The sequence below is a fragment of the Erithacus rubecula genome (genome assembly GCF_903797595.1).
Source record: "Erithacus rubecula genome assembly, chromosome: 2".
Taxonomy (NCBI): domain Eukaryota; kingdom Metazoa; phylum Chordata; class Aves; order Passeriformes; family Muscicapidae; genus Erithacus; species Erithacus rubecula.
This window is the reverse complement of record NC_136685.1, coordinates 54,147,050-54,160,808: the sequence shown is the minus strand read 5'-3', so window position 1 is coordinate 54,160,808 and position 13,759 is coordinate 54,147,050. Positions and strand designations below refer to the sequence as shown.

Here is a 13,759-nt window from a genome sequence, read left to right as displayed (position 1 = left end):
ACCTGCTTGTGGTACAAACTACCAAAGAATGGGCTTTTCTTCCTCCAGCACAGCCTGTGAGCATCACCCCATGGAGTATTGTGATTTACAGATGATGGAAAGCATGCCATTAGGAACAGGAGCTGAGATAGATCCTTGATTCCCCTGTACCAATGTTCCCAAAACCATTTACTTTCTTGGTTAGATTTTACTATTTTAAGATAATCTCGTTCAGCTACTGGGAGGAAAGGATTATGTGCTTGTATGAGGTGGTGAAAAGACAGAAATGAATAGAATTCTTTTAAAATGTCAGTAATCTTCAAGGCAAAATCCAATGGAAAACAGACAGCTTTTGATGACTTTCCCAAAGCCCTGCTCTTCAAACAGCTCTGGAGTTCACATCATACATAAAATCCTCCATGTCAAGCAAGAGTTGAGGGCATTGTTTTGGCTGCATGAAAAGAAAAAGTAACCACATGACCTTCCATACTTGCATGGAAGTGTGGCCACACGTTTGCTTTCGTGATGGAAAACTGCTTTCCTAATCAGCACAACCATTTCCATCATGGAACCATTGTGCTCTTTTCCATTCAAAGGAATCAAGTCACACTGACTCTTTTCTAATAGCCTAAAGATCAGCAGAAACAATGAAGAGAATTGACCTTACGTAATCCTAAACTGATACCTGGGGTTGAACTCTTGCCCAGTGCTCCCATGCCAACTTCAGCAAAACAAGATCTTTCAGGAGGCTACACCCCTATCCTTTTCCTCATGCAGGTTTGAGGCAGGTGACATTAACTCAAGAAGGAGGAGGGGGAGCAGCCACTAGAAATTTTTTGAAGTGCCTTTTGCAGCTCTTGGGTTATGCATGAATTTATTACTATTCTGTATTTATTAGTGGTTTAAACAAAGAGACAAAATACCATTCCTTTAATTTGGGTGACATTAGACAGGAAGAATAATTCTTTATATCATGTTCAGGGGAAATATGTTCACAAATAAACTGCTCTTTAGTCTTGGGCTGTTACCACGTTTCAAATTGTTTGTTGGCACAGATTAACCAAAGAACTACACCCATAAACCCTTCTCTGTCCTAGTGGCAGTTGATTTGGCTTTGTCAATTGGAAGGAATCTTTGCAAAAGCTTTGTGACTCTCCTGGGTTTGTTAAAAATTATTCCTATATCCATGTTCCTAACTAGATATTGTGAATTCTTTGAAGGGCTGGGTTTGGGTTGGGTTAAATACCAGCGAATTTCTGTTTTGTGCAGATGGAGATATCCTTATCACATTCATTCACCAGGAGACAGTGAACTGCAACCATGTGCAATTTAACTGCCACTAGAACAAATCTTATTTCTGAGTAGAGCTGGATGCCTTGTGGAAAAAGCATTTTCTACATGTTCTATGAAAATTGAATCATTTCTCAGCTTAATGTGATCTATCACTGATTTTTTTTTCTACTATCAACATACTTGCAGAACATCTAAACTTTTATTTGTATGGAATTGCCATTATTTAGGTTGTAGTTATTGTATCTGCAAATGTGGATTTAGCTGTGTTTGCTGCTGTACAAGCAGAACAGAAGGACAATGAATTTACAACCTGTTGTGTTGGGTTTACATGGCCAAGCTCTGGTAGCAGGGGGGGCTACAGGATGGCTTCTGTGAGAAGCTGCCAGAAGCTGCCAGAAGCTTCCTCCATGTCAGCAGAGCAAATCCCAGGTGGCTCCAGGATGGATGTGCTTCTGGCAAAGGCTGGGCCAATCAGAAATTGTGGGGACACTTTTGGGATAAGAGATCTAAGAAAAAGAAATTTACAAAAGATTATTGGGCAAATGTAATAGCAGCCAGTGAAGAGCAGTGAGAATATGGGAGAGGAACAACTGTTCAGACCCCAAGGTCGGTGGAGAAGGAGGGGGAGCTGAGATTCCTTGGCAGTCTGTGGTGAAGACCAGGGTGAAGCAGCTGTGCCCCTGCAGGATCACAGGGATGGGGATATCCACCTGGTGCCTCTGGAGGATCACAGGGATGGATTCACCTGCAGCCCCTGGAGGATCACAGGGATGGGGAGATTTACCTGCAGCCCCTGGAGGATCACAGGGATTGGGAGATCCACCTGCAACCCCTGGAGGAGTCCAGCTGGAGCAGTGGATGCCTGAGAGGAGGCTGTGAACCTGTGGGAAATGAGCTGGAGCAGGGTCCTGGCAGGGAGCTGCAGGCCCATGGAGAGAGGGGCCCATGCTGGAGCAGGTTTCCTGGTTGGACTTGTCACCCTGTGGGGAGCCTACACTGGAGCAGGCTGTCCTCAAAGGACTCTACCCTGTGGAAGAGTGGCCACATTGGAGCAGTTTGTGGAGAATGGTTTCTCAAAGGATAGAGAAGTTCTTGGAGAACTGTGAAGCAGTTGTGTGATGAACTGACCCTAACCCCCAATCCCCACGTGCTGGCACTGCAGGTGGGGAGGAGGTAGAGCTGAGAAGGAGGGAGGGGTGGGGTGAAAGTGTTTTCAAGGTCTGTTTTTCTTCTCATAATCCTGCTCTGATCTTGTTTGTAATAAATTCAATTATTATCACCAAGTTGAATCTGTTTTGCCTGTGATGGTATTTGGTGTGTGATCTCTCCTAGTGTGGGAAATAGACAGAATGCTCCAGCATTCCCATCCTGTTGTTTGTGTACATAGACATATGTAAATATAAGAGAAAAAATATCCCAGAAAAACCCAACATCCTGTTTCTTATTTCAACTCATAAACCTTCGTCATACTTTTGCTCCCCTGTTCAGCTGTGGAGGGGAGTGATAGAGTGGCTTTGGTGGATGTCTGGCATCCAGTCAACCCCCTAGACCTGTGTACAGAGAAAGGTGGAGGAGAAAAGGCCTGGTGACTTGGGCATCCTGACCAAGCTATCACTAGTGACTGACCTGAGATGGGCTGTGGCAGCCACTGGGCCAAGCTGACCCTGTTGTGTGTAGAGTAGGGCACCCCTCTAGGGCAGGTACCCCTCTGGGCAGCTTCTACAGCCACAGGTAGCTTGTACCCAGCTCTAAAAAAATTATTCATGAACTGTAGCAGAAGCCAGCCTAGTTCTCTGGTAAGGTAGGAAATAAAATTATGGTAATTTTTCCAGCTGTACTAGAAGACTGAAACTCCAAAGTACTCTGGGTAACTCTTGAAACCTTCATTAAAACTTCTTATTTCACAAAGCACATCAAAAAATAAAACAGGCATCCTTGATTTATTTTAAAGAGGAGAAATTATTTTTTGTCACAAGCTGTGAAAGGTCTCTGGTTAAATAACAAGGACAGAAGGTATGGCGTGCTAAGAACTTTACTGTGTAGGTCTCTATTACTAATTTAATATTTTTGGGGTTTCAATGTGAGTACATTTCCACTGGCTTTTGACGATTCACAAAAGGGTACCTGCAGTAAACAATGGTTTTCTTTTTGTGAAATTGGTACATAATAAAAAATTTAAAGAAATTGAATTTAAAAATTTGATCATCTATTTAAGCATCTAACCATTAGTGACAGCTTGTAGTTACAATGAAGGTTCTGCCTCTACAGCATCCCATTAATTTGATGAAGTTCTACTTCTGAGTTGCCTCCTCCCTAACCTTGCCACATCCTTTCAATGTCATTAATTTCCATGCCAACCCCAGAAAACTGCAGGATCTTTCTTCTTGTTATATATTCTTTGAATCTAAAGCAAGTGTAGATATTATGTCAGAAAGCAAGGAATAACTGTATATAAAAATGGATTTACACACATGTATATTCACAATTTACTGAATTTTGCTCATTTCCCTTAACAGTTGGCTGTGCATATCCAGATGCTTCTATTCCAAGTGAGAAAAGAAGTGAATCCCCCTTGGCTTTCTTGCTGTTGTTCATCATTGCAGCTCCTCTAGTTTACATCAATCACTGTGAAATATGAGGAACAGCAAAAGGCAACAAGCAAGACATTCTGCTGTGTGCTTCATAAGCACTCTGGTAAGAAACGTGGCAGGCAGGAAAAGAGCCAAGGTCTTGGAAGTGCTCAAATGGTCTGAAGGAAATAAAGCCTGGCTCAGCCAGGAATTCCTGCAAGATCAGCTGGACCCTGCAGAAGAGCATGGAGAAGTGGCTCTTGCTGCAGGCCAGCTCTCTGTCCTGCTCCTTGTATTGTAGGAGATGGTGTGAACATGTGAAACATTTGGAGGGCAGTAGTTAACAACTCCTGTACTCTACAGAGAGGATATCTTTATCATAAACATGGCGTGTGCAATATGAGCCCCTCCTCAGTTCTGTCCCCTGCACAAGACAAATGGGCTGCTGGCGTGTGCCCCAAGGTGTCAGCAGGCACCAGCATCCTAAAGATACCCCTCTACCTGCTGCAGGATATTAGCAGAAGACAATCTGGTCATGTGTTCTTTTCCCTAAGAATCAATACTTTTCCCTAAATTTCAGAGTAAAGAAACTATTCTGGTTGTGGCACCTGATTTTCTAGATAACATGAGCTTAAAAATGGGCCAGGGAAAATAGTAACTGATCTAGATGGTTAGCTTCATGGTAAAGCAAACACATAGATGTCAAGAAAAGAAAGATTTATCATTTTGTTTTCACATGGAAAACAATGGAAAACAATCTGCCTAAGCTTGCTATATGGTTTTTATTGGAGACATTCTGTGTTTATATATATGTGTCTGTATATATACATCTGTAAGCTATTATATTGTAACAGATTCAGACCTGCTTCATAAAACAAGGATATCTGAAAGTATGTCTGCCACTCATTAACTGCCCTTTTCCTTATGTATCTAAAAATTTAGGACTGGCCTATTCCGAATATTCAGAGATTTCAACTTCAATATTAATAAAAGTAATTTAAAAGATGCAAAATATTCTACTTTGTCTAGCTTCCACTACACTTCATAATACAAGTATACACAGGCTCAAGGATAACCTATTTAACCAAGCTGGATGGCACTTGAATAATGTCAGTTGTCATGTTACAATTTTTCACTTTAGTGAGTATAATGTTAGGTACTTCTGAAAAAATGTGATTTATTTATTTAAATATCTATTTCATTTTACATTTAGTGTGATTTATGGCCATTATCCCTTTTTCTCTAGTGGAAGCTACCCTTCCTCTGATAATAGATATAAAACCAGTGAGAGATGTGAGGGAAATGCAACATTATGAGAATCTCAAAAAATGCTGCCATTTACAAACTGATTTGAAAAAAAACCCAATTATTTCTACTGTGAAATCTGTAAAAATAGATAAATATGTAATTTCTTACATATTGATAGTATTTGGTATTTTTTGTATGTCTACTATGATTTTGATTTTTAAATAAAAATTGCTGCCAGTCTCAGCTATCGATATGTCCATGCCTCATATGACCAAGCAAAACAACACAGCTGATAAAATACCATCAAATGAGCTATCTAAAATGAAAAATGTTCTTGGGAATTAATCTATTTCCATTTAGTAAATCTCAGCATAACTAAAAGCATAGTCAATGTAACATGTGGCAGAGGGTAGAATATTAATATATTTGTAAGATGTTGACAAGCACTGCATTTGTCATGAGTAGAGGCTATAAAAAAAAATGTCCTCTTCATTCTGTCTGTGCTTGAAATTTCTTACATTTAAAACAAGGAACCCGGCCATCTCCCCAAAGTTTGGCTGCTGCAGCCCTGCAGTGGAACATTTGCTGATACATTTGATACTGTCATGATGAAAGTCAGACTATAATCTGCCAAGAACAGAGATTGCCAGGTCAGTCTTCTGATAAGTATGACTGATTTGCCTCAATACAGCAGTGGAAAATATGCAAATTCACAGGGTGACTAATTACCCTTGGGAAAACTTAAGCAACTGGTCTGAACTCCCATGTAATTAAAACCATCCAGATAATGTAAACAATTGTCATGTAAGCATTTTGCACTGGAAATTTTCTGCAACTACTTATTCTGTGGTCTGGCTTTGTATTTGCCAAGCTCCTCAATGCATTTTAAGCTCATTAAGGCTTAGCTCCTGCCAAGGACTTTCTGTCTCCAGTCATCCAGTGCTCACAGGTGGCAGTTCTGGTTGGAGGCTGGAACTATAACCCTGTTGAGTATTCATAGCTGAGGAGGCAGCACATCACATGTCTGGCCCCAGCAGCAGCAGAGGTGGCTGCAGGACTTTTCAGAGGCACCTGAAACTCCAGATGAAATTACTGAGAACTGGAGATACAGTACTGGGGTGGAATCAGCACGTGTAGTGTTGGGGGCTTGGTATGCATACACATGAAAAGCAAGGGCACCAACTGCAATTAAAGTCATGTGCTTGTTACTTTGTTTTGTTGAAGCTCCTGCCTTGTTTTCTTGCCCCATTTTATCCAGCACCTCTTTCAAAAAATGTTAGCAAAACGGTTAATCCAAAGACTCTTAACCTCAGTTAGACTTCTGATCTAGAGTAAAAAACTCTCTGACTAGAGGAAACTGCAAATCAGTACTTTTATCACATGAAATAACAGGGGATTTTTTTTGGGGGGGGGCACTGAAACATGAAGGTTCAGGTGGTTTCCTTCCAGCTTCCCTGCTCTTCCTCTCCCAACAGGAGAACAAATCACACTGTTGACAGTAGAGACTCTGAAATCTACTAATGGTGACTTCCTGAGCTTATTTAATAGATCATAAGCCAATAAATAATATTGCACTTGGAAGGGGATTTGGCTTGTGCAGAATGGGAGCTACTAGATGAGGAAGAAAAAATGCAAGATCCGAGTATCACATATTTCAAGCCATGAGTAAGGCAAGAGCCAGTGTAGGGGCACGTGTGCATGTGTGCTTTGTACCAGAGAATGGTCACAAGAGAGCAGTGAATTGGAATTTCAATTGCATGGGAGTTCAGCCAGGTCAATATCCAATAATGAATTTGAATCTTTATAACAGGCAAGCAGTTGCACTGAGATACTGTGTCGTGTGGTGATTCAGTCCTGAATCCAAATGCAGCTGAGCTGTGGAACTTCAATTTGCCTGACATATGAAGTAAATGCAGTTTCCAGAAATCACTGTTTGGTGATCCAGAAGATTAGTCATTTTTTTGCTCCCAGTAAAGCTACAGGAGAGGCCAGCACAGATATTTCCTTTTGCATTATGCTGAGACATTCCTTCCTCAAAAAAATAACCAACTGCTAGCTGACTGGGAGTAGGCCTCTCCCAGGGAAAAAAGAAAAAAAAAAAAAAAGCTGGGGAAGATCAGAATCTTCAATTTGCCTTAGCTCCAAGCCTTCTTGAACAAGATCCCCACAAAGCTGTTCAGAAAATTTGAAATGTTGTAGGCTGGGAGCTGCTCTTTTTCTGAGGCTCAGCTGTCAAAATTAATTGCTACTTACTAGCATCCTCCTACATATCTCCAAAACATTTGATGGTGCTTAGTGCTACTGCAAAACGGTCCAGAGGAGCACTACAGGGACAATTTTTTTCTATTCTAGCAGTTCATGTTGCCATTTCTTCAGCTTCAGTGTTAGGACTAGTTTGCAGTGTACAGGCACAGAAAATAAAGTAGCCTCTTACCACAACCCAAGATGTGACAAAAATCCTCCTATCACATCCTCCAAGTGGAAGAACCTCTCAACACAAGTCTATCACAGCTTAACTAGGGCTAGCTGCCTCATTTTTTGATGGGTTCCTGGGGATGTGTAGGTGCTACAAGAGAGCTGGAGAGGGACTTTTACAAGGGCATGTGTGTCAGGATGGGAGGAATAGCTACTAACTGAACAAGAGTACTTTTAGATTTGATATTAGGAAGAAATTCTGTACCCAGAGGGTAGTAAACAGGTGGAACAGTGCCTGGAGAAGTTATGGATGCTCTGTCTCTGAAAAGTGCTCAAGTCCAAGTTGGATGGGGCTTTAAGCAACCTGTCTAGACAGGTGTCCCCCATGGCAGGAGGGTTGGAAGTACATGATCTTAAGGTACCTCCCAGCCCAAACTGTTCTGTGATTCTCTGGTGTGTGCTGGATCTTGATCTTTCTGCATTGCCTGCCTCTCAGGAATTTTAATTTATAGGCATTCCTGGTGCATGCAATCTTCAAAGCAAGAGTTAAATATTTGTTTTTCAGCTTGGTAAAAGCTATATTTTTTGCAAAATTTGTGAAACAGAGGTAGCTCCAACCCTGAGGCAAGGGACAGAACATAGACAGAACAGGACTTTACACTGTCAAATGGTGAAGAAACTCATATCGCTCCTGCCTCTCTTAAAACGTGTGGGGGACACTAAAGTCCTTTCAATTCCACTTCTATATCTGTTCTTAGTTAAAGACATAAACAGTAAAACTAAATCAAGAGAAATTCTGACAGCTTGGGCTACCAGAAGTAAGTATAAAGCGTGTTTCTTAATATTAGATGCTTTTCCAGTCCAGAGCACAGAGAAAAGATGTAAATTTCTCAGAAGAAATCAAGTTTCTGTTCCTCTGTGTCTCCTGCTGGGTGCCAAATGTTATGGAAGTCTGCCTGAGGCTCACTAACACTAAAACTGTTATCTATCTAAATCTGGGGCAGCTGAAGTTGCATTCATATGTTCATTAGAGCTATTCTGGCAATAGAAAATGAAAGATTCTGAGGCTATATCACATCAGGGACAAGTACTTTTTCATTCTCACAGTGCTGCTGTGGCTGTATCAACACGGCAGGTTGCCCATCTCATGTTAAATTGAACCAAAAACTGCTGCATACTATGACAACAAAATAACTCCCAGTACCCATACTCTTCCACTTAAAACCACCTGGCTTGTCTTCTCTGTGCTCTCTGCCTGTAGAAGGCCATAATGTCAAAAAACAGCAGAATTCCTGTGCTGTAGGAATCCCACTGGGTTGCTGGCTATGAGCTAGAGAGCTGAACAAAGGACCTGATAAATTTCACCTCAATTCTGGTTTAGGGATAGTCACACAACTAGTGCAGCAACAGTTAAATTGCTGTTAAGTTGCTAAAACATAATTCAGTATCATCCTTCAAAAGTGATCTTTGCCATGAAAATTGAAAACCCAAGAAAAAGATCAACTCTCCTTAGTGTGAAGCAATATAACTGAGGGGGGGGAAAGTGTCTGTGTGGGTTTACAAAGCAAATGAAAACTAAGAGGCAAAAAATGGTTACATCCAAAATAGTAGGTCCAGTAACCCAACATATTTCAGACACTTGCCTCAGCATATAGACAGCTTAGCTTTTGTCAAGTTTTCTGAAAATGTAATTGTGCATGGGAATCTGAAGAACAGATTTTTGTGATTGGTTATAGAGAGTTTCCTAACACTAAATACCTAATGCAAAGGGTAGCATGAAATAAAAAAATGAAAGTTCTCATTTCTACTGCAAGGCAAACCACAGAGGAAGGACCTGGTTAGTCAGTGATGACAGACATTGAGAAGGACAGATAAGGAGTCAGATAGTGGGGAAAACTGGAGGGAGATGAAATGGAAGAGGAGAGGCTGATTATTACAGCCTGGAGAGTATGGGAGAAGAGAAGAGCAGCAGGACTATCAGGCAGGCCTAGGTGTGTAGCATAGCCAGAAACTGAAGGTGTCAGGTCATGTTGAGTTCAACAGTGCCAGATCACTGTAGAATAGAAGCTGAGTCTCATGAAACAATACAGAAGAGTAACATGGTGATGATGAAGGTGTTAAGAATGTATGTATCACCAGATGTATGAAGAGTGTGAGGCTGGAGAGAAGGCAGGGCTGGTAGCAAGGTGAGGAAGGGACAGGCCAGGCAACAGCTGGTGACAGAGGTATGGAATTTGCATTTAGCTTGATGTGAGAGAGGGAGAGATTGAATTGGAAAAGGTGAAACACAATCAGCCACAGAAGCATGATCCCAAAGGGGAAGGACAGAGAAAAGAGAGAAATGAGAGAAGACATAAATGCTGAGAACTGTATTGTGTATGTGAGAATGGTAAATGGCAGTTAGGAAAGAAAGGGGAACATGTTGAAAATCCTTGAGTGAACAGATCTGAGAAATCTTATAGAAGATTCTGTCACTGAAGCAATTTCCTCAGTTTTCCTATTTATAGGAATGACCCAGATAAAATTGCAGTGTTCCTAATCTTACTTTTTTAGCAAAATATTGACATTTATTTTCTGTGTGAAGAGGATGCGCAGGACTAAGAAAAATATTTCAGACAAGGAGATGGCATCAGATTGTCCAGTCCTTGCTGTTTGTCTAGATACTCAGTATTTCAGAGGCTGTGTCTATGAACTTGGTTTGGTGCACGAGTATTACACTGATTGGTTCTTGGAAAATCTTCCCTCACAAATACAGGGGCAACTCCCACAATAACTCCTAAGAATTTCATACCTGAATGTGAACCAAACCTCTGCACCTGACCGATCACTACACAGCTCCAGTTTCCCTCTGCATGAAAACAACTGGCATGAGTAGACTTCTCCTACCATAGTACTGCACCAGTGAAAGACAGATTCCCACCTCCCAATTACATGCACCTCCTAAGTGCTCCTAATGGAGCATTGCCCTTTGTATGAACTTGTGCCATTTGGAATTTTAAAGTGATTTCTGGGAACAGCAAGTTTGTATATGGTTTTCACTTTCTAAAACAAATAAACAATTCTCCAGGCATTAAAAAAGCTAAGTTAGAGAAGAGGAAGAAGTTGAATGGGCAGACTTACATCGGCATTTTTTCCAGAGTTTGGTTTTGGCTCATTATAGGCAAAATGTAGCCACAAAAATGAAATGCAAATGGACACTGTTAATATGCAAACCTAGCCTTGTCCACAAATGACACTGCAAGGAAGAAAACAAGAATCCAAGGTATATCCCTCAAGTCACTGTGCATTCATGTTTACAGACTGAGAATTTAGTCATCAAACATGATTTGGTGGAGCTCAGAATGCTGCTCTTTTGGGACCCTGGAGAAGCGTGAGAGTACGGCAAGATCTCACTACAGCTGTGAATCAATACATCACAAACTTCACCAGACAGCACCCCTTTGAAGTTCAGCAGACAGCTGAATCTTCTGCTCTTATTTAGTCTGGCATGTCTTGTCTGAGACTGAGAAAGGAGATGACAATTTTCTGAGATAAACCCTGACCTGAGGCTCCCCATTCATTGCTGTTTTGGGAAGCCATTTGTTACAAACCTATGCTCTACATACATGGAGCTTGCCTTTCATCTTCTCCCATCAGAAGTCATTTTATAAGTTTCCTCTTAATACCATCAACCTTTTGGGTGAGCTGGGACAGATGAACACCACTGAGGAGAGGGGACACTATCCTGTGTTTGTAAATTCTGCCATGACTCTTTTGTGGCTTATTACCATGTCTGAATACTTGATTAATGCTATACAAAGAGCAATGAAGAGTGCATAGGTGACAAATCAAGAACGGAAAACACACCACCATCAGGCACAAAGTTATGTGATTTAAAACCACATTGTCTTAAAGAATAACCATGTTGAGTTTTTCTTTTTCCTTTTTTAATTAATTGAGAATTCTTATGCTTTGGACTTTACAGTGATGTGTCTAAAATCTCTTAGTTTTGACTTAAATGAAAGCTGAGATTTCTCAGTACTCATTGAATTTCTGAGGAAACCTTTAGGAATAATGAATGCTAAGTCTGACTCTGAAATCAGCAGAACTGGTTACAACACATGAATGCCCTTGAGATCCAGCCTAAATTAGAGCAAAGTTCTGCTCCCAGCTGTAGTTGTATGAGTATGGAGTAGCAGACATAAAGATTTACTCCACAAAAAATGAAAACATACATATACTGAAATTAGAAGATATGTATGTTCAGGGGTTTTTTCTGTATTGCCAATTAAAAAAAAAATAGCTAGAGAAACTGGAATAAATAATACTATTTCATGAAAATACAGACTATTTTCCAATTTAAAAATGGATTGAGATATTAGCCAATGATGTTGTCTAGACAAATATAACCTTAAGTGTACCTTGAGACAGCAGTAGTTACAGCCATCTGCTCAGGGTGTGCTCATCCCAGGAAATTTACTGTAGTGAAGAGACCCAAACCAGTAAGTTCCACACACTGTGCAGCCTAGGATTTATTAGCTGGAGGATACTCTGTGCCAGCACTTGGCTGACATGGCTTTTAAGCTTGTTTTCTGCATAGTAGAGGGCCTGGCACTTCTGGCTGTTGACTAGGCAGAGGGGATTTGAACTTGGATGTTTCTGTATCTCCCCTACCATAAGTGTCTGCTTCACCACTTGCACATCCAAACCAAATTAAAATGATAGTTTTTGCTTGCTATCCTTTATTTCTGGTAACTGGCTCAGCATGGCTGTAGGTCATGGGTTCATACTCCTTTTTAACTTCCTTAGGAAAACCAGACACAGTGGGAAGTAATCTTTCCAATATTTATGAGTAGATGGCATGGATAACTTCTTTGCAAAGGGTGCAGCAAACAAATAAAATATCTGATGCCTTTTGTTCTTACTTTATATAATCCTGGTTGTATGTTTAATGCAAAATATGCTATATATTGCATATTATAAATATATATATGCATATACATATGTAATGTTTTTATTGATTCTTGATTTTATTGCTGTCAAAGGCTTTAAAATTGGATATATTAGGTCATGTGAGGAATATGCTGTACCCTTCTACATGAAAATCACCACTGCCCACCACAATATTACACACAATATTAAATATTATATGATATATGATATGATGTAATATAATATAATATATAATGCAATACAATACTGACTCACAGCTGACACACTGTTAACTGAGAAAACTCTCCAGAACAATTCAGATAGAGCAGCAATAAAAGCAGTGAAATACAGCTGTGGGTGAGCAATGTGGAAGGTGAACAGTCATTAGAGACTAAGTAAGGCTGTAAATGGTTTTTAGAAGCCCCAAGGATTTCTGGCTGCCAGTTGTCAGAGCTGAAAACATAGATTGAACAGGCCATGCAGAGTCAGCTAACACCGTGCCAGTGCTCCTGGAAAAAGGAACTTGAGCACCAGTAGGAATGCAGCTGAAGGGCTGATGAAGTCCATTTGGCATCTGCTGGCTGCTTCATACCTCACTGATTTTTTCCTTCCATCCAATGATAACTTAATCTCTCTCTGTTTCCTTTGTGCATTACCCTGTACTTATATAACTCTATAACCAGGGCAGATCCAAAGTGGGATATCTGCTCCTTGGTGCCTCCCTGCAGCATTGGTCTTCTATGGGGAAGGCAGGGTTGGGTACTAATCACTTGCAGAGGGGCTGCCAGCCTCAGACTCTTTCCTAGGTCTTCAAACACATGCTTCAATCAAGCTGCATAAACCAGACCCCTCTGGGATTACTGTCCAGCCTGCAGCTGAACTTATTTTTCCTTCCCTGCTTACTGAAAGCTGTAATTGGGCATATCAGACAGCCTAAAGGATAAAGTCCTTACCTCTTCCCTGTAGATTTTTTTTTTTTGCATTTTCTAAGGAGTAGTCAGGCACTTCTAGCTTTGTCAGGGAAGGTGAATTACAGAGGCTATTCCTTTTATCCCTTCATTCTTTTCTCTTCCTGCCCCTCAAAACAAGAAACAAAATGATTCCTATTAAGGTAACAGCAGACAAAACAGACCAAATTGCTTTACTGCAGTGGTTAAATGTACACTGCTCTGCACAGAAATTGCCTGGTTTATGGTGCTGTTTGCCTTACATTGAGGGAAAGAATATAGATTTCAGAGTAAGGTCTTACAAAAGTATAGACTTGTATGGCAGAGTTAAACTGTAAGCAGCCTGCTAAAAGCCATATATAAATGAACTCCATGACAGTTCATATTACAGTTATA

At 40.7% G+C, this 13,759-nt stretch overlaps 1 long non-coding RNA gene across 1 annotated transcript in view; it reads right to left on the bottom strand.

Moving 5' to 3' along the window:
* Window positions 1-13,485, bottom strand: part of LOC306798098 — a 43,864-nt gene extending 30,379 nt beyond the window's left edge. The window contains exon 1 of the long non-coding RNA XR_013773281.1: window positions 13,370-13,485. This is a non-coding gene — a long non-coding RNA (uncharacterized lncRNA). The remainder of the gene's footprint in view (window positions 1-13,369) is intronic.
* Window positions 13,486-13,759: the final 274 nt, after the last annotated feature.